This window comes from Bidens hawaiensis, unplaced genomic scaffold (assembly GCF_021521415.1).
Source record: "Bidens hawaiensis isolate Kalapana, Puna unplaced genomic scaffold, B.hawaiensis_p1.1 tig00022287_1, whole genome shotgun sequence".
NCBI lineage: Eukaryota > Viridiplantae > Streptophyta > Magnoliopsida > Asterales > Asteraceae > Bidens > Bidens hawaiensis.
Window position 1 is genome coordinate 61,758 of NW_027493456.1, and position 25,388 is coordinate 87,145.

The 25,388-nt window shown below is 44.8% G+C and overlaps 1 pseudogene across 1 annotated transcript; it reads right to left on the bottom strand.

Annotated features, from left to right (window-relative positions):
* Positions 1-18,184: 18,184 nt before the first annotated feature.
* On the bottom strand, positions 18,185-25,182 carry LOC143565134 (benzaldehyde dehydrogenase, mitochondrial-like; annotated as a pseudogene). Its single transcript, XR_013141003.1, has 11 exons — positions 25,124-25,182; positions 24,413-24,547; positions 24,191-24,333; positions 23,951-24,104; positions 23,634-23,863; positions 23,465-23,554; positions 23,232-23,405; positions 23,021-23,153; positions 22,803-22,940; positions 22,663-22,724; positions 18,185-18,508 (listed from the first exon to the last, which is right to left on the bottom strand). The product of XR_013141003.1 is annotated as a benzaldehyde dehydrogenase, mitochondrial-like (transcript).
* Positions 25,183-25,388: the final 206 nt, after the last annotated feature.

Below are 25,388 nucleotides of genomic sequence, written 5' to 3' on the forward strand. Positions count from 1 at the left end.
CGTCTCTGAGCATGGTTGGTTCTGCGGATCCAGTTGGTCTCTGCGCAGACTTCCCTGTTTAAGGTGAGTCTTGCGGGTCCAACTGGGCTCTGCTGGGACCTACCTCTTCAAGTCCCCCCAGTCCAATGTTCTTCTCATGAGTGTTTAATAAAGTGAGGTGAACTTTTGGACTTGAGCAAAGGGTTTTGAAAAGGGTTTTGTAAGGTTTTCCATGGGGATTCTTTCCGCGGAAGTCCTTGTCACTTGCAGAAATGCCCGAGTTTCCTGCTTGGTCTTTGGGTATGATGCGGGTAGGTCTGTAACCTCCTCGCAAGTCAGGAGCATTGAGTCCCAGTTGTATGGATTTTCCATGAGGTTTTGGTAGTTTTGAACATAGTGATCAATTATGTTAAGACCACCAATTCCATCCTGGAGCTTCAAACAACGTAGTTCTCGACGTTCCCGCTATGCGGGGATGTTATTTCCGTTTCCGCAAGCATTGCCCAGAAGATCCTTCTTGGTTTCAATTCCCAGCGGAGCGCTAGGTATGTGAAGGGTTTTGCCTTAACACTGTACCTGCGCTCGTCTTACGGTTACTTTACTTCCAAGGTATTCCTGGCGTCAATTCCCTGCGGGTGCTAGGTATGTGAAGGGTTTTGCCTGAACACTGTACCCGCAGCCGTCTTATAGTTACTTGGTTGCTGAGGTACTTGGCTTCAATTCTCTGCGGGTGCTCGGTATGTGAAGGGTTTTGCCTTTACACTGTACCCGCATCCGTCTTACGGTTACTTGTTTGCCAAGGTTTATTTGGCTTCAATTCCCTGCGGGTGCTAGGTATGTGAAGGGTTTTGCCTTTACACTGTACCCGCATCCGTCTTACGGTTACTTGTTTGCCAAGGTTTATTTGGCTTCAATTCCCTGCGGGTGCTAGGTATGTGAAGGGTTTTGCCTTTACACTGTACCCGCATCCGTCTTACGGTTACTTGTTTGCCAAGGTTTATTTGGCTTCAATTCCCTGCGGGTGCTAGGTATGTGAAGGGTTTCCCGCCGATCTTTGCCACCTTCCCGTCTGCCTGACCTGTTGGATGGATTTCCTTTAGGTTCAGGTGATGGGTTTGGCGGCTATCGGCCTGTCATTGACCCTACAGGTGCGTGGGGTTCCTTTCTTTTTCCCTTGTTTTTTATCATCTTTTCCTTACTGCCTTTGTTTCTTTTGCAGTGTCGGATTCCAATGAAGTGTATGTTCCGCGATGGAACATACGCCGAAGAACAACCCTTCGTACCCCTGTGGAGTGCGTGGACTGGGCTCGCCACGCTGCTCCTCATGGTGCGTTGGGGGAAGCCATGGCTAGCTACCAGGAGGGTAGGCTAACCAATGAGCTTCGGGTTCTCCAAGCCCGGATGCAGCCGCGCGTCGAGCTGCTTTGTCGTGAAAACGACAAGTTGAAAGCAGCTCGCGCCAAGGACGTATCTGAGGCGCGTGCTCTTCGGGAGGAGAACCAACAGCTGGCGGCAGCTGCCGCCGACAAGGAGAAGGCCTTCAAGGCCCTCGAGGTTGAAGTTCAGGCGCGACTCGAGGCCCGCTCCAAGGCTGCCCAAGCTGTGAATGAACAGCTTCGGCTGGCCAGGGAGACTGCGCGAAACGCAACCGAGAGGGCTGCCAAGGCTGAAGCCGTTGCTGAGCCTTTGCGTGTGGAGAATGAGGAGCTCAAGGCCAAATTAGAGGCTCTCCAACGCGCTCATGATGCCTTGGCAATGGAAGATGCCAAGAAACTCCAGGAAATCCTGGACCAGAGGGGGGTGCTTGACCACACCGAGCGGAAACTTAAGGGCGCCGAAGAGGCTGCCGCAAAGGAAGTTTTACTTGCCAACCTTAACAAGAGCGAAGCCGAACGCGCCCATAACGAAGCTCAAGCTGCCCTCCAATGGCTTCTTCGAGAAGCGTTGCCTCAGGTATGTTTAGTTTTATCTTCACGCTTTTCTTTTGTAAGAAAAGGTTCTAATACTTGTGTTTTCTTTGTAGGTTGTGCGTCGGGTCTTTTCAGAGACCTCTTACGATGATGCTATGACCGCAGCCCTCAACGCTTCTCATGAGGATGGGCAAAAGGCCGGCTTCCTGCTTGGTCTAGGGTTTGTTGAGAAAGGCGTCCCGCCTTCCAACTTCCCTTTGTTCGATGTGGATACCGAAGCCATTTATGACCAAGCATTGAACCAATACGCCGCCTTCCCGCATCCAGTGGTGGAAAAGGTGGACGAAGTAGCTGCTGCTGATGATGGGTTAGCTGTCCTCAAAGCGTTCCTCGAACCACCCCGTTCTTCTGACGGAGCGGGTCCAAGTGGAAGCGGCCCTGAAGCTTGATCCTGAAGATCCCTTCCCATTGCTAAGATAGACTTGTATAGTTTTATTCTTTTAGGCGGGTAGTTACCCGGCCATTCTTGTAATATATTCTTGAAATATTAATCTTTTTGCCTATAAGATTGTTATTTCCTTCTTTGGGTTCCTTGCTTTATAAACTTATGACTTGCATACTTAGTTTAAATTAGCAATTTTCCAAGTGTTTAGAATAAGAACCTTTGAACGTGGTTGATAATGGGTTAAAGTTTCGCTTCCTCCTTCGTGATTGTGCGGGTAGAACCGTCACTTGCACTTGGTAGGATGGCTAAACTTTAACCTTCATCTGACCTGCGTGTAGGTTTTCCTTTTCGAAATTTCTAAGGCATTAAGATAAGTTAACCTTTGAACGTGGTTGATAATGGATTAAAGTTTTCGCTTCCTCTTTCGTGATTGTGCGGGTAAAACCGTCACTTGCACTTAGTAGGATGGCAAAAGTTTACCCTTATCTGACCTGCGTGTAGGTTTTCCTCACCTTTTGAGGATAAGTTAACCTTTGAACGTGGTTGATAACAGGAAGTCTTGCTTCCTCTTTCGTGATTGTGCGGGTAGAACCGTCACTTGCACTTAGTAGGATGGCAAAACTTTACCCTTATCTGACCTGCGTGTAGGTTTTCCTTATCCTTTTTAAGAATTTTGTTTTGAACCGTTCGACGCGCGGTTGTCGATAGGTTAGTGTTCGGTTTCCTTTCATGATTCATGCGGATAGACTGGCACTTTCATTTAATGGGATAATTGAACTCTTCCCCTTCAACTGACCTGCGTGAAGGTTTGTCAAGTTATTGGGTTCGTGCGGGTAGGACCGCCTTCCCACGCAACGACTTCACGTAATGTGAACGCCGTCACCAGTGTTGCATAGTTTAACCGTTCGACGCGCGGTTGTTGATAGGTTATTATTCAGTTTCCTTTAATGATTCATGCGGATAGACCGGCACTTTCATTTTTGGGTGCTGAACTTTTTCCCAAACTGACCTGCGTGAAGGTTTGTCACGTTATTGGGTTCGTGCGGGTAGGACCGCCTTCCCATGCAATGACTTCACGTAATTATGCGGTGAAAACCGGCATATTAGTGTTCAGAAAAGTATGAATGTAAAATCATCAGCTTCGATGTTCTTAAAGAGAATCATTTCCATTAGAAGTGGCTCTTGGCCTTTTCTTTACAAATTGGAATTGATTTACATGCAGACTGTGTAAATGAGCTCCCTTCCATGTTGTTGGGATGGGAGTGCCATCGAGCCGATACGCACCTGGTTCGGGATCTCGTTCTTTACGCAGCATGTAGTCTCGATTTTGAAGCTGGAATTGATTCGTGTTTTCCCCAGCTGAGGTTCTATACGCACCCGCCTGCTCAGCCTTTATTGTGCCACGAGGTGCGCGAGCGTCCCATCTCTGACAAATGCTTCGACCATGTCCTTTACGTCTATGCATTCTTCAGTGTTGTGGCCTTTTGTCTTGTGGAAGTCACAGTATTTGCTCCGATCAGCATCGTGACGATGTCGGATTATTGGAGGCTTTGGCCATGGGAGCTCTTCAGTGGCGAATATCTCAGTGACGCTTTTGGTGAGTGGCGTCCATCTGGAGTTCCGGTGCGACTGTACATTATCCCTTCCGCCCACTCGATGTTGCAAGCCGGATGAGGTGTCAAAGTTTACCCTTGACTGCCAAATGCCTAGCTTTCGCTTTTTATTTAGTCTGGCGGTGAGGACGTTGTCTTCTCTCGTCTTCTGAGTGTAGAGGTTTGTGCTCTGTGGGAGATCTCTACCCAGTTGCTTCTCTGTTTCCGCATAGCATTTTGCTGCTGTCATGATGCCATCCCATGTGGATGGCATGCCATCTTTACCCGTTAGGGTGCGGATGAGCTCTGGGTCATGCGCGCCCTGGATGAAGGCAGCGCGAACAAGATCTTCGCTGATATTGCCCAAACTTAGCTTCTTTGAGTTGAAGCGAGTGATGAAGTTTGGCAGAGATTCATCTTCCTCTCGTATGCATTTGAGGATTGTCCATTGCTCCTCGGTATACTTCCGTTGCTGGCTGAAGTGTTGGCTAAACTTCTGTTGGAAGTCTGCCCAGTCGTAGATGTGGTTGACCGGTAGACGATCAAACCAAGCTCTAGCAGCCCCAACAAGCGTCATTTGGAACATGTAGCACCACGTGGGTTCCGTCCAATTGCTGACGGTTGCCCCCGCTATGAACCTGTTCAAATGATCGTCTGGATCAGATAAACCGTCATATGTGCCTATGTTAGGCATTTGTTTGGCACTCTTTGGGGCGATTGCTTCCGCAATGTCCCTTGCAAACTTGGACGTTCCTGCATTCGCAACGTTTGGTCTGAACGTTTTGGAGAAGTCTCGTGGACTTCCACCTGTGCTTTTTGGTTTGAAGGCTTGTCCAAAATGCCTTTTCGGTTGGGATTCCGTTTCCTTACGCTTCCCTTTTGCCCTATGGCGAGGGTTCGCGTCGGAGTCGGATTCCTCCGAGTCATCCTCCCAGTATTCGAATTCGTCGGCCTGTGGCACGGAACGCAAGCGTTCGTCCAACTCAGCCTGGAATTCCTTTTGTCGTGCCTCCGCCCATGCCTTAACTTCATCGAGAGTCTGGCGGGGGAGTCTACGTTTCTCAAACTGGGTATCGGTGGATCCCAGTAGGCGATCATTTACTGCACTTGCCCCAGCTTTGGTAAGTGGGGTAGTGTTCGTAAAATTTACTTCACTTGCCCCGGCTTCGGTAGCCGGGGTAGTGTTCGTAAAAACTGTGTTGCCGGTATTCCCCCCAGTAGCTGGGGTTGTGGTTACCGGAATTTCTCTAACCATCTTTGTAAAAGTTTGAAAAAACTGGAGAAAATTGTAGTTCTAGCTTTATGCACGGATGGCGCCAATGAAGAAACACTAACCGGACCCGGTACAGATTACTCGTAACCTGGGGGTTGGATAGCTGTTTCCCACGAGGGGTTAGACCCTTGGAAGATGGTTCTTCTGATAACCTGCAAAACAGACACCGTGAGCTCGTCACTGAGAAGGGGGGGGGGGGGTTCCTCCTTGTGACCACCCTCCGGCGTGAGAATCAGACTAGATTGCTCTTTAAATATAAATGTATATTAAGAGATTGCTAGAGCAGATATCAGGTATATTCTGATGATATAAGATAATGTAATGTAATAATGTGTTGAGATGATCATACCATTTGGGGTATTTATAGCCGAAGGTAGGTTTCCAAGGAGGTATGGCCGGCTGCTACAGTGTTCCTGTTCATCAACAGTAGCCTACGCACGTGCCCTGCTGGTAGTTGGTGGGTAGGCAGCGGCTGATAGTGACCAGGCCTGCTGTGTACTATTCCCTTTCCACCAACTGCCGGCTACGCACGTGGTATGACAGTAGTTGGTGAGTAGGCAGCGGCTAATAGTGATACAGTACAGGAGCATGCTGCTTCGCCATACTGTATCAGTGAGCTGTCGTATCTCTGATCAGATCTTTCGCCCATACCTCGTCAGGTACAGTAAAAGATCCTTCAGTATACGGACTGGCTTATTTGGGCGGGAGTATTCCCCCTCCCGCCTCTGTGCGGGATTGCTCCCGGCTTGGCTCATTCCTTCAGGTGACACTGAATGATCGAGAGCTAAGTGCCTTGTGCGTGTAGCCATGCTGCGCGGGTGGCCTTCCCTAATGGCTTGTATCCGAGGCTGCGGGGACAGGCGGAGTCCTTCACCATTGGGAGGCATTTCCTGCGGGACCAGCTTGCGTACTGCGCGTAAGGACGTCACGTCTCTGAGCATGGTTGGTTCTGCGGATCCAGTTGGTCTCTGCGCAGACTTCCCTGTTTAAGGTGAGTCTTGCGGGTCCAACTGGGCTCTGCTGGGACCTACCTCTTCAATTGTATACTATTTTAACCCGTGAAAGGCACAACGCATGACCATTTTAATACAAATAACGCGTTAGGGGGTGGTTTTTAACGCATTATAAAAGTCCACGTAAACTTTAATGGATGTGACATGATAGTGTGTACCGAGAGGCCTAACACCACTTTCGCCTAACTTACACATATTTAACGGTTTCATATTTGATTTTTTTTAATCTTGGGTAAATTTAAATAATTAGTTGTAAAAAGTTATTGTCTGAGTTCTGCTTAAAACCAGTTCTTCTCAATTTTTCTTACTTTTTTTTTATATAATTTAGTATTACTTTGTTTCATTTTTTATACATATTGATTTATAGATCAAGTAAAACATTCTGTTATACTTAATAAAAATTCTGTACAGTTTTGAGCCAAATAACTTGATGTTAACATTTGGTTATTTTCATTTTGCTTAAAGTTTTAAATTTTAAATTTTTGTATTAATTTGTTTCATTTTTAACACAGATTGTTTGGGATTGAGGTTAAGCAATAAGTGGCCATGGATGGAAACTCGAAAAGCTTTACCAAATGAACCGTGAGTTACGACATTGTGATATTTTACCCAATATAACTGATGACTTGTTAACCCATTCCAAGGACCGGCCCATTTTCTGTTTATTTTATTAGTGTTTAAATAATGTTTGGTTAGTTAGTTGGGCTAAAAGACTTTAGTATTAAAGCCCGTCTGTATGTAATTTATTTTGGATCTAATCTTGGTTAATTAGGGTCAAAATAGAGGTAGCAAAGGAACGGCGATATACAACGGTTTTGCACAACCGTCACAATCTAACTGACACGTTTGTTCCTTGATCGCCCTCTCCTCCTATATAAACCAATATCCAAATCTCTTGTAAACATCTCAGTTTAATCAATATACGTTGTTGTTGTTATTTTTCTTTCTTCCACAAATCTCATTCAATACTTAGAATTATTGTTGCTGTAAAAACAAAGTATGAAACCACAATCGAAGTTCAGACAAAAACAAATGATCAAGGCTAACAGTGGCATCAGAGCGAAGGTTAGAGGCGATTCGCTTAACGATTCTAGCGCCACTGAAAAAGTTCGAAATCCTGCCGTAAGCCTCGAACGACGATGATGTTCTGGCGGTGATTCAAAACTTGGTTTTGGGAATAAGATAATCACGAGGGGCTTGGCAAAAATGTATATCGAATCATGTCCGAGAGAAGGCACATGGAGAAAACAAGCCCATACTTCTGGAACTATGAAATCCTTGGCAACCCGGAAATCAATCTCGAAAGCAAAAGTTTTTGCTAAGGTTGTGTACAAGGGTAATTCAAGTTCTAAGCAGAATATGAAACGGGTTACATGTTATCGGTGCCGTACTCGCGGTCATGTGGCAGCCAAATGTACGAGTAAGTCTCCTCAATTATTTTCGTTTGAAAACAATAATCCAAAGATTACTTGGTTAAGGGAACTGAGTATGGGAATTGGAACAAAATATGGGTTGTTGATCCTTTGTTTAAAAAGCATATGACCAGAGACGAGTCAATGTGTAATAACTTGAAAAGTTGTTTTTCAATTGAAACAAAAGGAAAAGATCATGGATTTCTATATTCCCGTGGGATCGGTGAAATAGAAATTTTTATGAATGAAAACCCGAAATTGATTCCAAGTGTTAGGTTTGTATCAACTTTTTAAAGAAATGTGTTGAGTTTGTCTCAATTAAATGATCAAGGATTTGAAGTAACATTTGAAGGGGACAAGTGTTACATAAGTGGTATGTTTGACACAATGGGGGAACCTAGTAATGATGTTAATTCTGAAAACAATTATGTTGCTAATTATTATGATACCTTAGATGATCTATGAAGAAACACTAACCGGACCCCGGACAGATTACTGGTAACCTGGGGGTTAGATAGATATTTCCCACGAGGGGTTAGACCCTTGGAAGATGGTTCTTCTGATAACCTGCAAAACAGACACCGTGAGCTCGTCACTGAGAAGGGGGGGGGTTCCTCCCTGTGACCACCCTCCGGCGTGAGAATCAGACTAGATTGCTCTTTAAATATAAAAGTATATTAAGAGATTGCTAGAGCAGATATCAGGTATAATATGATGATAATGTGATAAGATATAATAGATGAGATGGTCATACCATTTGTGGTATTTATAGCCGAAGGTAGATTTCCAAGGAGGTATGGCCAGCTGCAACAGTGTTCCTGTTCCACCAACAGTAGCCTACGCACGTGCCCTGCTGGTAGTTGGTGGGTAGGCAGCGGCTGATAATGACCAGGCCTGCTGTATACCATTCCTTTTCCACCAACTGCCGGCTACGCACGTGGTATGGCAGTAGTTGGTGAGTAGGCAGCGGCTAATAGTGACATAGTACAGGAGCATGCTGCTCGCCATACTGTGTCAGTAAGCTGTCGTATCTTTAGTCAGATCTTTTTCCCATACCTCGTCAGGTACAGTACAGAAGATCTTCCTGTATCGTACAGACTGGCTTATTTGGGCGGGAGTATTCCCCCTCCCGCCCTTGTGCGGGATTGTTCCCGGCTTCGCTCATTCCTTCAGGTGACACTGAGTGATTGAGAGCTAAGTGCCTTGTGCGTGTAGCCTTGCTGCGCGGGTGGCCTTCCCTGATGGCTTGTATCCGAGGCTGCGGGAACAGGCGGAGTCCTTCACCATCGGGAGGCATTTCCTGCGGGACCAGCTTGCGTACTGCGCGTAAGGACGTCACGTCTCTGAGCATGGTTGGTCCTGCGGATCCAGTTGGTTTCTGCGCAGACGTCCCTCTTCTAGGTAAGTCTTGCGGGTCCAACTGGGCTTTGCTGGGACCTACCTCTTCAAGTCCCCCCAGTCCAATGTTCTTCTCATGAGTGTTTAATAAATTGAGGTGAACTTTTGGACTTAAGCAGAGGGTTTTGAAAAGGGTTTTTTTTTTAAGGTTTTCCATGGGAATTCCTCCCGCGGAAGTCCTTGTCACTTGCAGAAATGCCCGAGTTTCATGCTTGGTCTTTGGGTATGATGCGGGTAGGCTGTAACCTCCTCGCAAGTCAGGAGCGTTGAGTCCCACTTGTGTGGATTCTCCATGAGGTTTTGGTAGTTTTGAACATAGTGATCAATTATGTTAAGACCACCAATTCCATCCTGGAGCTTCGAACAACGTAGTTCTCGACGTTCCCGCTATGCGGGGATGTTATTTCCGTTTTCGCAAGCATTGCCCAGAAGATCCTTCTTGGTTTCAATTCCCAGCGGAGCGCTAGGTATGTGAAGGGTTTTGCCTTAACACTGTACATGCGCTCGTCTTACGGTTATTTTACTTCCAAGGTATTCCTGGCGTCAATTCCCTGCGGGTGCTAGGTTTGTGAAGGGTTTTGCCTTTACACTGTACCCGCACCCGTCTTATAGTTACTTGGTTGCCGAGGTACTTGGCTTCAATTCCCTGCGGGTGCTAGGTATGTGAAGGGTTTTGCCTTTACACTGTACCCGCATCCGTCTTACGGTTACTTGTTCGCCAAGGTTTTCTTGGCTTTAATTCCATGCGGGTGCTAGGTATGTGAAGGGTTTTGCCTTTACACTGTACCCGCATCCGTCTTACGGTTACTTGTTCGCCAAGGTTTTCTTGGCTTTAATTCCATGCGGGTGCTAGGTATGTGAAGGGTTTTGCCTTTACACTGTACCCGCATCCGTCTTACTGTTACTTGTTTGCCAAGGTAAGGGGGTATTTTCCCGCCTACTTTATGATCTTTTTGAATTTTGAATTTTGAAATTCGAAAGGTTGGTGAGGATAAGAACAGTCCAAACATCTGAAACGTCGTGCGACGGTTTCTTCTGACTGTGTCAGATCGTGCAGGAAGTTATGGTGACGTGACAGTACATGGTCATTCCAGACGCTTTTTCAGGCGCGTGGGCGCGATTTTTCGGGCGCGTGGCCGCGAAAATAATGGTACGCGTCCTGTCATCAGCTGTTGCCAGCCTGCTCTTTGCCACGTGTCATAGTTTCATTGCACCTTCGATTTCTCTCTCCTTCGCATTAAATTCACCGTATTAATTGCGATCACTATATAAAGGGGAGAGGGTAATTTGTAATTCTCATCTTCACTTCTCTTTCATCTCTAAGGCGATTTCTGGTGAATACTCTCTTATTCAGTTGAGCATTCCTCCGAAATCGTTTCTTCTTCCTCTGCAATATGTCTTCACATGATACTGAAGCTGTAGTCGATGATAAGAGTACTGCTGGCGAGTGCCAGTGTGCTCTGCCCGGCGATCAGTACCGGTATATTGTTAGGAAGTTCATGCTCGATCCTCTCGAGCCTGAGTTTCCTGAACCCCATCAGACCGTGTACGATGCCCCCAGTGGCAAGATCGGGGTATATGCCGCATTCTTTGTTTATGGGAATCTTAGGTTCCCATTGACAAAGTTTGTTTACCGTGTCCTCGAAAGGCACGGTGTTCATTTGACCGAGTTGCACCCCATGGCGATCGCCAAGATTCGCCACTTCGAGTGGGTGTGCCGGATTTTGGGCATTGAGCCCTATGTGGACCGCCTGATGACCTTCTATACTTGGAGGTGCATCCAGGGGTGGTACACCCTGACAACCCGGATCAAGGGTTTGAAGATTTGCGCCACCGAGCGCAGTCTCCGATCGTGGAAGCGGGAGTTCTTCTACATTTCTGCCCGCGCCGTCCCCATTGCCATGAAGTTTAAAAATGGCCAAGCCATTCCGAGCCACCACGCCACCAACTACCAGGAGGCGGAATGGTTTGCGAAGATATCCCGGGTCCAATCTCCGGTTTACCGGTTTGCGGAGTCCGGGATGGTGATGCTGGGGATGAGCCGGGTATGGAAGGAGAAGGCGGCCTCCACAGCCGATCCAGTGCTCCTATCTGACACTGAGTCAGATAGTGAAGAGTTGGCGGGGAACCCCGGTGGTGAGAAGACCACTGTTCCGGAGGCTACGACTGTTACCTCCGGAGAACCAATGACGACGACGGTGACCGGCATCAAGAGACCGGCTCCATCGGGTTCGTCCCCGCCCGTCCGTACGTTCAAGCTCAAGAAAACCCGTAAGTACAACTCTTAGCTTTTATCTTCGTAGTGTAATCGTCAAGTCTTTTAACACTTTTCTTCTTTACGCAGGTGTGGATGTTGGCGCATTCCAGGGTGAGGGGCCGAGTACTACCTCTCCGCCAATGACGGTAGGCTTGGTCAGCCTACCTGAGGCGTCGACCCAGGCGCCTGCGCCTGCTTCCGCTGGTTCAGTTGCTCATTCTGAGCCGACTGTTCCAGCCGAGATGACGTCACCGCCGGTGGTAAGTGCGATTTTTAGAGCATCTTTCACCGAGCCGGCGGTTACGATTGCTGCGGATTCTGCGGCAGCGACTGCGGCGGCTGCCACCATGCCCCCGCCACCGGCACCGACGGCCGGCCCATCAGGTACGCATGGGAGTACTCGCCAATCTTTGCCACCTTCCCATCTGCCTGACCTTTTGGATGGGTTTCCTTTGGGTTCAGGTGATGGGTTCGGCGGCTATCGGCCTGTTATAGACCCTACAGGTGCGTAGGGTTCCTTTGCCCCTTTTTTACTTTTATTTTTTATCATCTTTTCCTAACTGCTTTTTTGTTTTTTGCAGTGTCGGATTCCAATGAAGTGTATGTTCCGCGATGGAACATACGCCGAGGAACAACCCTTCGTACCCCTGTGGAGTGCGTGGAATGGGCTCGCCACGCTGCTCCCCATGGTGCGTTGGGGGAAGCCATGGCTAGCTACCAGGAGGGTAGGCTAACCAATGAGCTTCGGGTTCTCCAAGCCCGGATGCAGCCGCGCGTCGAGCTGCTTTGTCGTGAAAACGACAAGTTGAAAGCAGCTCGCGCCAAGGAAGTATCTCAAGCGCGGGCTCTTCGGGAGGAGAACCAAAAGTTGGCCGCAGCTGCTGCGGAGAAGGAGAAGGCCTTCAAGGCCCTCGAGGTTGAGGTTCAAGCGCGACTCGAGGCCCGCTCCAAGGCTGCCCAAGCTGTTAACGAACAGCTTCGACTGGCTAAGGAGACTGCGAGGAACGCAACCGAGAGGGCCACCAAGGCTGAAGCCGTTGCTGAGCCTTTACGCGTGGAGAACGAGGAGCTCAAGGCCAAATTGGAGGCTCTCCAACGTGCTCATGATGCCTTGGCGATGGAGGATGCCAAGAAACTTCAAGAGATCCTGGACCAGAGGGGCGTGCTTGATCACACCGAGCGGAAGCTTAAGGGCGTTGAAGAGGCTGCTGCAAAGGAAGTGCTACTTGCCAACCTTAACAAAAGCGAAGCCGAACGCGCCTGTACCCAAGCTCAAGCTGCCCTCAAAGAAGCTCTGGTTGCCAAGGAATGGCTTCTTCGAGAAGCGTTGTCTCAGGTATGTCTATCTTCATGTCTTCACGCTTTTCTTTGTAAATAGGGTGCTGACACTTGTATATTTTCTTATGTAGGTTGTGCATCGGGTCTTCTCAGAGACATCCTACGACGATGCTATGAGCGCAGCCCTCAACGCTTCTCACGAGGATGGGGAACGGGTCGGCTTCCTGCTTGGTCTAGGGTTTGTTGAGAAAGGCATCCCGCCATCCAACTTCCCTTTGTACAATGTTGATACTGAAGCCATATATGACCAAGCAGTAAATCAATACGCCGCCTTCCCGCATCCAGTGGTGGAGAAGGTGAACCAAGTAGCTGCTGCTGATGATGGGTTAGCTATCCTTAAAGCCTTCCTCGAACCGCCCCGTTCCTCCGATGGAGCGGGTCCAAGTGGAAGCGGCCCTGAAGCTTGACCCTGAAGATCCCTTCCCATTGCTAGGATAGTCTTGTACAGATGTATTTATTTTCTTTTCGTAGGCGGGTAGTTACCTGGCCATTCTTGTAATAATTCGTTTGTGAAATATTAATCTTTTTGCGTATAAGATTGTTATTTCCTTCTTTGGGTTTCTTGCTTTATAAACTTATGACTTGCATACGTAGTTTAAATTAGCAATTTTCCAAGTGTAGAATAAGTTAACCTGTTGAACGTGGTTGATAATGGGTTAAAGTTTTGCTTCCTCTTTCGTGATTGTGCGGGTAGAACCGTCACTTGCACTTAGTAGGATGGCAAAACTTTAACCTTCATCTGACCTGCGTGTAGGTTTTCCTCATCTTTTGAGGATAAGTTAACCTTTGAACGTGGTTGATAATAGGTGTGAAGTTTTGCTTCCCCTTTCGTGATTGTGCGGGTAGTACCGTCACTTGCACTTAGTAGGATGGCAAAACTTTAACCTTCATCTGACCTGCGTGTAGGTTTTCCTCATCTTTTGAGGATAAGTTAACCTTTGAACGTGGTTGATAATAGGTGTGAAGTTTTGCTTCCTCTTTCGTGATTGTGCGGGTAGTACCGTCACTTGCACTTAGTAGGATGGCAAAACTTTACCGTTATCTGACCTGCGTGAAGGTTTGTCACGTTATTGGGTTTGGGCGGGTAGAACCGCCTTCCCACGCAACGACATCTCGCAATGTGAATGCCGTCACCAGTGTTGCATAGTTTAACCGTTCGACGCGCGGTTATTGATAGGTTATTATTCAGTTTCCTCATTATGATTCGTGCGGATAGACCGGCACTTTCATTTTTGGGTGCTGAACTCCTTCAACTGACCTGCGTGAAGGTTTTGTCCTGTTATTGGGTTTGTGCGGGTAGGACCGCCTTCCCACGCAACGACTTCACGTAATTATGCGGTGAAAGCCGGCATATTAGTGTTCAGAAAAGTAAAATCATCAGCTTCGATGTTCTAAAGAGAATCATTTCCATTAGAAGTGGCTCTTGGCCTTTTCTTTACAAATTGGAATTGATTTACATACAAATTGTGTAAATGAGCTCCCTTCCAAGTTGGGATGGGAGTGCCATCGAGCCGATACGCACCTGGTTCGGGATCTCGTTCTTTACGCAGCATGTAGTCTCGACATTGAAGCTGGAACTTTTATTCGTGTTTTCCCCAGCTGAGGTTCTACACGCACCCGCCTGCTCAGCCTTTATTGCGCCACGAGGTGCGCGAGCGTCCCATCTCTGACAAATGCTTCGACCATGTCTTTTACGTCTATGCATTCTTCAGTGTTGTGGCCTTTTGTCTTGTGAAAGTCACAGTATTTGCTCCGATCAGCATCATGACGATGTCGGATTATTGGAGGCTTTGGCCACGGGAGCTCTTCAGTGGCGAATATCTCAGTGACGCTCTTGGTGAGTGGCGTCCATCTGGAGTTCCGGTGCGGATGTACATTATCCCTTCCGCCCAATCGATGTTGCAAGCCGGATGAGGTGTCAAAGTTTACCCTTGACTGCCAAATGCCTAGCTTCCGCTTTTTATTTAATCGGGCGGTGGGGACGTTGTCTTCTCTCGTCTTCTGAGTGTAGAGGTTTGTGCTCTGGGGGAGATCTCTACCCAGTTGCTTCTCCGTTTCCGCATAGCGTTTTGCTGCTGTCATGATGGCATCCCATGTGGATGGTATGCCATCTTTACCCGTTAGGGTGCGGATGAGCTCTGGGTCATGCGCGCCCTGGATGAAGGCAGCGCGAACAAGATCTTCGCTGATATTGCCCAAACTTAGCTTCTTAGAGTTGAAGCGAGTGATGAAGTTTGGCAGAGATTCATCTTCTTCTCGTATGCATTTGAGGATTGTCCATTGCTCCTCGGTATACTTCCGTTGCTGGCTGAAGTGTTGGCTAAACTTCTGCTGGAAGTCTGCCCAGTCGTAGATGTGGTTGACCGGTAGACGATCAAACCAAGCTCTAGCAGCCCCAACAAGCGTCATTTGGAACATGTAGCACCACGTGGGTTCCGTCCAATTGCTGACGGTTGCCCCCGCTATGAACCTGTTCAAATGATCGTCTGGATCAGATATACCGTCATATGTGCCTATGTTAGGCATTTGTTTGGCACTCTTTGGGGCGATTGCTTCCGCAATGTCCCTTGCAAACTTGGACGTTCCTGCATTTGCAATGTTTGGTCTGAACGTTTTGGAGAAGTCTCGTGGACCTCCACCTGTGCTTTTTGGTTTGAAGGCTTGTCCAAAGTGCCTTTTCGGTTGGGATTCCATTTCCTTACGCTTCCCTTTTGCCCTATGGCGAGGGTTCGCGTCGGAGTCGGATTCCTCCGAGTCATCCTCCCAGTATTCGAATTCGTCGGCCTGTTGTACGGAACGCAAGCGTTCGTTCAACTCGGCCTGGAATTCCTTTTGTCGTGCCTCCGCCCATGCCTTGACTTCATCGAGAGTTTGGCGGGGGAGTCTTCGTTTCTCAACCTGGGTATCAGTGGATCCAAGTAGGCGATCATTTACTGCACTTGCCCCAGCATGAGTAACTGGGGTAGTGTTCGTAAAATTTACTTCACTTGCCCCGGCTTGGGTAACCGGGGTAGTGTTTGTAAAAACTGTGTTACCGGTATTCCCCCCAGTAGCTGGGGTTGTGGTTACCGGAATTTCTCTAACCATCTTTGTAGAAGTTTGAAAAAACTGGAGAAAAATGAAGTTCTAGCTTTATGCACGGATGGCGCCAATGAAGAAACACTAACCGGACCCCGGATAGATTACTGGTAACCTGGGGGTTAGATAGATGTTTCCCACGAGGGGTTAGACCCTTGGAAGATGGTTCTTCTGATAACCTGCAAAACAGACACCGTGAGCTCGTCACTGAGAAGGGGGGGTTCCTCCCTGTGACCACCCTCCGGCGTGAGAATCAGACTAGATTGCTCTTTAAATATAAAAGTATATTAAGAGATTGCTAGAGCAGATATCAGGTATAATATGATGATAATGTGATAAGATATAATAGATGAGATGGTCATACCATTTGTGGTATTTATAGCCGAAGGTAGATTTCCAAGGAGGTATGGCCAGCTGCAACAGTGTTCCTGTTCCACCAACAGTAGCCTACGCACGTGCCCTGCTGGTAGTTGGTGGGTAGGCAGCGGCTGATAATGACCAGGCCTGCTGTATACCATTCCTTTTCCACCAACTGCCGGCTACGCACGTGGTATGGCAGTAGTTGGTGAGTAGGCAGCGGCTAATAGTGACATAGTACAGGAGCATGCTGCTCGCCATACTGTGTCAGTAAGCTGTCGTATCTTTAGTCAGATCTTTTTCCCATACCTCGTCAGGTACAGTACAGAAGATCTTCCTGTATCGTACAGACTGGCTTATTTGGGCGGGAGTATTCCCCCTCCCGCCCTTGTGCGGGATTGTTCCCGGCTTCGCTCATTCCTTCAGGTGACACTGAGTGATTGAGAGCTAAGTGCCTTGTGCGTGTAGCCTTGCTGCGCGGGTGGCCTTCCCTGATGGCTTGTATCCGAGGCTGCGGGAACAGGCGGAGTCCTTCACCATCGGGAGGCATTTCCTGCGGGACCAGCTTGCGTACTGCGCGTAAGGACGTCACGTCTCTGAGCATGGTTGGTCCTGCGGATCCAGTTGGTTTCTGCGCAGACGTCCCTCTTCTAGGTGAGTCTTGCGGGTCCAACTGGGCTTTGCTGGGACCTACCTCTTCAATCTACTATACTTGAATTAGAGAAGGGAAAATTGGATGCCGATATTGAAGGATGGTTTGATCATGATGCTAAGGATAATATGGTTACTTTGGTTGATGATTCTGATGTGGATCAAGGAAAACCAAATAAACAATACAATGAAGATTGGGTAAAATTTCTAGATTCTCTTCACATACCAAATTATGTGATGCTTTGTAAAGAATCATCACGTAAAGAATTCGGTAAGTTTGTAAAGTGGTTCTATGAGGATCATTTTAATCAAACCAATAAGGAATATCCACCTAAACTTCCCAATGGGCAAGAAATTGATCTATTCGACTTATACCTATATGTCGAAGAGGCCAAGGGATATAAGAAAGAAACTAAATATGGAAAATGGTTGGATATAGTGTCAAAATTGGGTTTGCAACAAAATTATGTTGCAAATCTAATGATGATTTATACGAGTTACTTGGAGTTGATGGCTTGGAAATATGGTTTGGCAAAGAATGAAGAAAGAGAAGCAAGTACAAATGTGAAAGAAGGAAATGATGTTATGATGATAGAAGAAAATACTAAAGAAGATGATAAATTTTGTGGAGGTGCCAATGAAGATACCAAGATACAAGATAATCAAATGAAAGATATTGTTAAAGAAGCATTTTTGCTAGATGCTGATAAGATGAAAATTTCAAGCTGGACGAATTGAAGGACCTTGAAGATATTGATGAATTCTTCCTTGTTGAAGAAGAACCTGCTGCAGAATATTGAAGGATCGAGGATTACCTTGTATAGATTAAGGGGGTGAATGATGACTTGTTAATCCATTACAAGGACCGGCCCATTTTCTGTTTATTTTATTAGTGTTTAAATAATGTTTGGTTAGGTAGTTGGGCTACAAGACTTTAGTATTAAAGCCCATATGTATGTAATTTATTTATTTGGATATAATCTTGGTTAATTAGGGTAAAAATGAGGTAGCAAAGGAACGGCAATATACAATGGTTTTCCACAACCGTCACAATCTAACAGACACGTCTGTTCCTTGATCACCCTCTCCTCCTATATAAACCAATATCCAAATCTCTTGTAAACATCTCAGTTTAATCAATATATGTTGTTATTTTTCTTTCTTCCACAAATCTCATTCAATACTTAAAATTATTGTTCTAAAAACAAAGTATGAAACTACAATTGAAGTTCAGACGAAAACAAATGATCCATGAGATGCCACTGTCTAACAATAACATCATGTTAAACTGCTTCTAACATTTTTCTTTCCAGATTTTATGTTTATTTTTAGTTTAGTATTAATTTGTAGCCATTTTCCTTACCAGTTTATATTTACCATTACGGCGATATCTTAATTTCATTTTTAGTTTAGTATATCCGCGATATCGACTGCATAGGATCAAAACAAAAAAGAACCATAAATGAAAGTACATTATTCTTAAACCGGATACATTCCAGTAATAGAAATATAAGATCTTATACGAATCACGTTACAACCAAGCCGGATTTTTCAACGCGGTAACAACAGCCTTCACCTGTAAATAATTATGAAGACTATGTATACCCTTTTCCCTTCCAATCCCACTCAATTTATACCCTCCAAAAGGAATTGCAGCATCAAACACGTCGTAACAGTTCACCCAAACGGTCCCAACTCTCAATGCTCGGGTCAACATATTTGCAGTATCGATGTTTTTGGTGAAAACACCAGCTGCAAGTCCATATCATGTCGTGTTGGCCCGTTTTATCACTTCATCAAGCTCCCTGTCATAAAAAATATGAGATTAAATAATCAACTTGGAGTTTGTTAACAATGTTATTGTAAGAGTTATTATAGGATCAACCTCAAAATATGTTTATTGATTATGAAACTATATAGGCAAAGGATACAACAAACTCTCCATAAATCATGGAGGTTAACAAAATTAACAGATACATAATTAATTACAAGATATACTATAATATTATCTAATATCCCCCCTCAATCTGCATGGTGGTGGACCAAGGCGGAGCATTGTGCGGAGCTGCTCAAAACAAGTACGAGGTAGACTCTTGGTGAAGATGCCAGCCACCTGAAGATTGGTTGGAACAAATTTTGTGTATAGGCGACCCGAGGCAACAAGTGCCCATACAAATGATAATCAAGATCAATATGTTTGGCACGTTTGTGAGAAACGGGATCCTGAGTCATGAATAAAGCACTTTTATTGTCAAACAGAAGTGTGGGCTGATCCAGATCCAGTGGCAGGGCATGCAATTCACGAAGCAAATGGCCATACAATCTTGGCAGCGGTATTTGGAATGGCCTGATACTCAGATTCACAACTTGATCTAGTAACAGTCGGTTGCTTTTTCGCACTCCAAGAAATAAGATCCCCCCCCCCTCCAAAATATAGAGTGGTTGTATGTGGAACGACGAGTCTCGATACAACGGGCCCAATCAGCATCAGAATAACCAAGAAGAGTGTTCCGCTGAGGCCGAGTAAAGTGAAGACCAAATGAGACCGTTCCTTTGACATAATGTAAGATCCGCTTAACAGCTTGAAAATGAATAGTGGTGGGAGCATGAAGAAACTGACTAACCTGATTCACAGCATAAGACAAGTCAAGTCTGGTGATTGTTAAGTATTGCAAGGCACCCACAAGCGAACGGTATAAAGTTACATCCTCAAATAAAGGTCCATCGGAGGTGAAGGACTCATGAGGAGAGAGGGGATTGGTGGCGGGTTTGGAGTCAAATAAATCGGCCCTGTGAAGCACATCCTTAGCATACTTGGACTGGCTTAAAAACAAACCATCATCGGTGTAGGCAACTTCTAGGCCAAGGAGGTAGTTGAGATTGCCAAGATCTTTTATAGCGAATTCCGCATTTAGACGAGAAACAAAGGCAGCTATAATATCCTCGTTATTTCCGGTGAGGATGAGATCGGCTACATAGATGAGCAGATACATAATCGAAGAGCCGCGCTTATAAACAAAAAGTGAAGTATCCGCTCGACTACACGAAAAACCATACGCAAGGAGAAAGGTACTCAACCTTTGAAACCAAGCCCGTGGAGCTTGTTTTAAGCCGTATAAAGCCCAAAAACTTGCAAACAGATTTCGGAAATCCAGATTAACAAAGCCGGGTGGTTGCTCCATGAAAATCGTGTCAGTTAAGTGCCCATTAAGAAAGGCATTCTTGACATCCAATTGGTGGAGATGCCATTTGTTTAAAACAACAAGAGACAACACAATTCTAACAGCAGAGGCTTTAACGATCGGGCTGAAGGTGTAAGAATAATCGAGACCAGGTTTTTGGGTGTAACCTTGAGCGACAAGGCAAGCTTTATAACGATCAATGGAGCCATCTGAACGATACTTGATGCGATAAACCCATTTGGAACCCACAACATTGGTCGTAGCCGGACGTGGCAAAAGAGTCCACGTATTGTTGTTGTGCAAAGTCTCAAGTTCCTCATTCATTGCCGCCAACCATTTTGTATTTTTATTGGCCGATTTAACTCCCTTTGGCAATTTTTCCTCATAAAGGGCAGCATGCAAAGCATGATGGTTTAGAGTGGCAAAGTCAGCGAGGTGTTTGGTTTTGAAAATACCATTCTTTGCACGAGTACGCATCGGGTTAATATTAGAGGGTGCAGGGTGATCTGGTGAGACAGGGAATAAATTGGGTGAAGTCGTTGGGCCGTTAAGAGGGGCAGGTGGGCCGTTGGGAGAAGCTGGTGGGCTGTTTGGGGCAGATTGGTTTGGCTGGTGGGTATTAGGAAGTGGGTCGATGGGAGGAGGATTGTGAATCGGTAAAGGTGGTCGAGGAGGTGAAGTGCATAAGGTGCAAGGAGTAATGCGATTAGGCAATTTGGTTGGAGGAGTAGGTACTTGTGGAGTGGGGAATTGGGAAGCGGATGAGGTGGTCGGTGAGTGTGAGTCTTCAAGGAAGCTATGAAGTTCAGATATAGACTCGTTTAAGGGAGCCGATTGACCAGCAAAAGGGAAAATCGTCTCGTTAAAACGTGCATGGCGGGTGATATAGATACGAGAGGTAGCCGGGTCAAGGCAACGATAACCCTTATATTGGGTTCTATACCCAACAAAGATATACGAGATGCTCCGTGGTGCCAATTTATGAGGAGAATAATCCCGCAAATACGGGAAAACTTGGCAACCGAAAGTGCGAAAATTACCATAATGCGGGTCTTGCGAATAGAGCATTTGGAAAGGAGACTTGTTGTTCAAAATCGGTGTGGGTAATCGATTAATGATGTATGTAGCCGAGCAAAACGCCTCTACCCAATAAGAAGCATGAACATTAGCATTGAACAACATCGCAAGACCAGTTTCAACAATGTGCCGATGCTTTCTCTCCACACGACCATTCTGTTGAGGTGTGTACGGACAAGAAAGTCTATGAAACGTGCCATTTTCTTCAAGTATTGTCGAACGGTGTGATTCACAAATTCAGATCCACCATTCGATTGAAAGACTTTTATCTTTCTCGAACATTGTGTTCCAACAAGTTTGATAAAGCCAAGTAAACCTCGAATAATCGTCCACAAATGCCACATAATAGCAAAAACCATCCTTAGAGGTAACTGGTGCAGGACCCCATAAATCACAATGGACAAGGTCTAAAGGATGCAATGACCGCTTGGAATTAGTGTCGAAAGGCAATCTGTGACACTTAGCTAACTCACAAGACTTGCAAATAATAGGCTTAGGCAATAAAGATGTAACATGCAAAACACCCAATTTATGTAATAAAGAAATAATGTCAAATGAAACATGTCCAAGGCGATTGTGCGATTTGTGCCATAATTCAAAAGATGCTTTATTTAAAACATTATGCCTAGCAACAAGAGCTTGAGGTCCATCTTTAAGCACATAGAGTCCGTTCTCACAGCGTCCTTTAGCTAGAACCTGCTTGGTTTTGCGATCCCGAATAGTAAAAAATGATTGAGATAATAAAACATCCATGGGTAGATCCGTGGTCAATTTACAAATCGAGAGTAACTTCTTCGTTAAATGAGGAACTACCAATACGTCACAAAGAGGCAAATTATAACCAATAAACGAAGTACCCATGTGTGTAACAGGAAGTGAATCACCGTTACCAAAAATGACACGCATATTACCTTTGGGAGGCCCGTGATGGTGAAGAGAACCACCCCGGCTGCGGTTTTGATTAGAATACGATCGTGAGTGCTGAGCATTAAACGCAGCAACAGGGGCGGCAGCAGAGTGAAGCGATTGAAGAAAGAGCTCATGGCTTTCCGCTTGAGACATAAGATCCCGAAAAGCAAGAGGTGGTTTGACAGCTTTGATGGCGGTAGAGAAACCTTCAAAAGACGGTCCAAGACCACGAAGAAACCAATGAACCTTCTCGGACTCATTAACTGGCTGTCCAATTGCAGCCAATTGGTCACAACACGACTTAAATTTGCGACAGTAATCGGTCACCGAAGAGGTGCCTTTGAGAAGTTGGTGAAGCGAATCACGAAGAGAATAAGCTCGTTCAATTGAGGGGTTGATGTAGGCTGTTTCAAGGGCTGCCCAAATCTGACGAGCTGTTGTGTGAGACCTATAATCTCGGCGGCGCCTCTTCAGAGAGAGACGAATTGATGAGTATGATGGCCCTTTGATCGCGTTCAACCCAGACCGGGAAGTCGGGATGACGGCAATTTGGGTAAAGAAGGGAGGAGGTATATGGCTGATACCATGTAAGAGTGATTATAGGATCAACCTCAAAATATGTTTACTGATTATGAAACTATATAGGCAAAGGATACAACAAAGTCTCCATAAATCATGGAGGTTAACAAAATTAACATATACACAATTAATTACAAGATATACTATAATATTATCTAATAGTTATAACATGTTATGAATCCATGATGATTATATATTTATATGAGGATTACTTGAATTTCAAGATGGTTTGAACCGGACCGAATATCTCATCTTGAGCTATTAACATATCATCCTGTTTCAAAAAATAAAAAATCATTAACATTTTGGCCATAGAATGTATAAACCTGAGTTTATTCGCATAACATAGTACCTTAACATTTGAGAAAACAGTCGGTTGGATATAGTACCCTTTGGACCCGATCTTGTCACCTCCACATTCGAGAGTAGCATTGCTTTCAATCCCGGATTTTATGTACCGTAGGATTTTCTCAAATTGCTCAGAGTCAATCTGAAGTTTTTTACAAAGCTCATAATCATATATAATAGAGGTCAAACGTGTGTTGACCCGAGCCTATGTAAATCATTTACCTGAGGGCCTTGTTCAATGCCCTTTCGGAAAGGATCACCAACGGTCCGTCTTTGAGCCCGTTTTTTTGCTTTTTCCAAAAACTCATCATAAACACGCTCATGAACGAATGTTCGAGAGCCCGCAGCATTGACCCTAGAGTTGCCCGATTAATTTAAATTAGTGCGTGTTTTACACATTTCACAAGCAAAACAAATCAATTCTATGTCATACTTGATTGAAGAAGAGAGCAAAGCGTGCTTGTTCGACAGCTATATCAACATCAGCATCTTCACACACGATGAAAGGCGATTTCCCACCGAGCTCTAACGTTACAGGCTTAAGATTGCTTTTTGCAGCCAACTCTTGCACAATTTTGCCAGTTGCAGTCGATCCTGTAAAAGCTATCTGCAAATTTAAACAAATCATCAAATCCGCTACTAAATTAGATATTAATTATTACTTACCTTATCCACATCCATATGACTAGCAAGAGCTGCGCCAGCAGTCGGCCCGTAGCCCGAAACTATGTTAAGAACACCAGGAGGAAGACCAGCCTACCCACAAAACATACATGTAAGTAATGAAGTTAATCTGACCCAAAACAAAATAAATAAATATTATTTATTTATTTACCTTATGGAGCAATTTTGCAGCATAAAGAGCGGTTAATGGAGTTTGTTCAGCTGATTTCAAAACAACAGTATTGCCAGTAGCAAGGGCGGGCCCGACTTTCAAAGCAAACATAACAAGAGGAAAGTTCCAAGGAATGATCTGACCCGCAACCCCAATTGGCTCATGCAATGTTTGCGCATGGTAAGGCCCGTCTGCAGGAACCGTTAGCCCATGGATCTTGTCCGCCCAACCTGCAAGTTTACAATACCTAATATGTAACTTATGCATGACAAATTATACAATTTAGTCAATAATAATATAATATCAAGATTACTTACCAGCATAATACCGAAATAGACGTGCAACAGATGGTACTTCCATTTTGGCAGCTTGTTCATACGGCCTACCGTTGTTCCATGTCTCGAGAGCTGCCAGGTCATCGTTGTGTTTATCTATGAGATCAGCAAATCTTAATAGTATACGCGATCTCTCCTGCAACAGTTAGTTACATAAAATTATTAACTTACAAGTTTAAGTCTTAAAAAGAATCTAAAACAAGATTATGAAATGTTATTTACATAAGCAGTCATTTTAGGCCACGGGCCTTCATCAAACGCCTTGCGAGCTGCAGAAACCGCACGGTTGATATCTTCTGCATCACCTTCAGCTACATTAGCTATCACTTCCCCGGTACGAGGATCCAAGGTTGGAAATGTCTTTCCTGAAATAAATAAACAAAAAAATAAATAATTTTTTTTATCAAGATTATTACTAATAATATTGATAAATCAAGTTTTTACCAGATGCTGAATCAACAAATTTCCCATCGATTAGAAGCTGCGTGTAGTTAATCCGAACCGGTGGGGTGATCGGTTCTTCAAGTGCAGCAGCAGTACTGAATCTTCCAACTTCTCTTCCCAAATTAAACCTGTTTCCTGTAAAAAAAATAAAAAAAAAATAAAAAAAAGAATTAGGAAATAGTTATTAGTCAACACAAAAAAGCATGATCCCAAATTCAAAATTTTAGATTCTGTTACATAAAAGATCTACTTTTAACCTTTTAATTAGGAAACAATCATAGTCAAGAAAACAAAATATTTCCCACCAATAAAAGTTTGTATCTTTTTTCAAATACATCAGCAAACTAACAAGAAGCCAATAAAATATGCATTCTTTTTCAAACTCATCAACAAACTAACAAGAAACCAGTAAAAGCTTGCATCTTTTTCAATCTCATCAACAAACTAACAAGAAACCAATAAAAACATGCATCTTTTTTCAAACCCATAAACAAAATCATCAAGAAACCAATAAAATTTCTATCTTTTTTCAAACCCATCAACATAACTTTCATTATCAACATGTTGAGTACGTGACCACACATTAATATTTAAAACCATCGAAACCGACAACGTATACAAACTAATCTTCTCTTTGAGGCATTTCATCAAACACTTGTACTGCAAACTTAAAACCGTAATATTAATAATAAACTAACAAAGACTTTCGACCTGCAGAAACAATTGTAGACGAAAGTGAACGAGAGATAATTCTTCTAGCTGCCATTTTTGTTATATTGTATGTATATATTAGCTACAAAGACAAACAGATGATCATGTGAATGAGTTTTGTTTTGTTTCATGTGTTTAATATTTATACAAAATAGTTGAACGTTAACTCAATCTCAACCACCTTAATATTGGTGTGTCACACCATTAGTCTACTCTTTGTTATTATTGAGTTTAAAGTTTTAATATTTTTTTTTAATATTTTTGT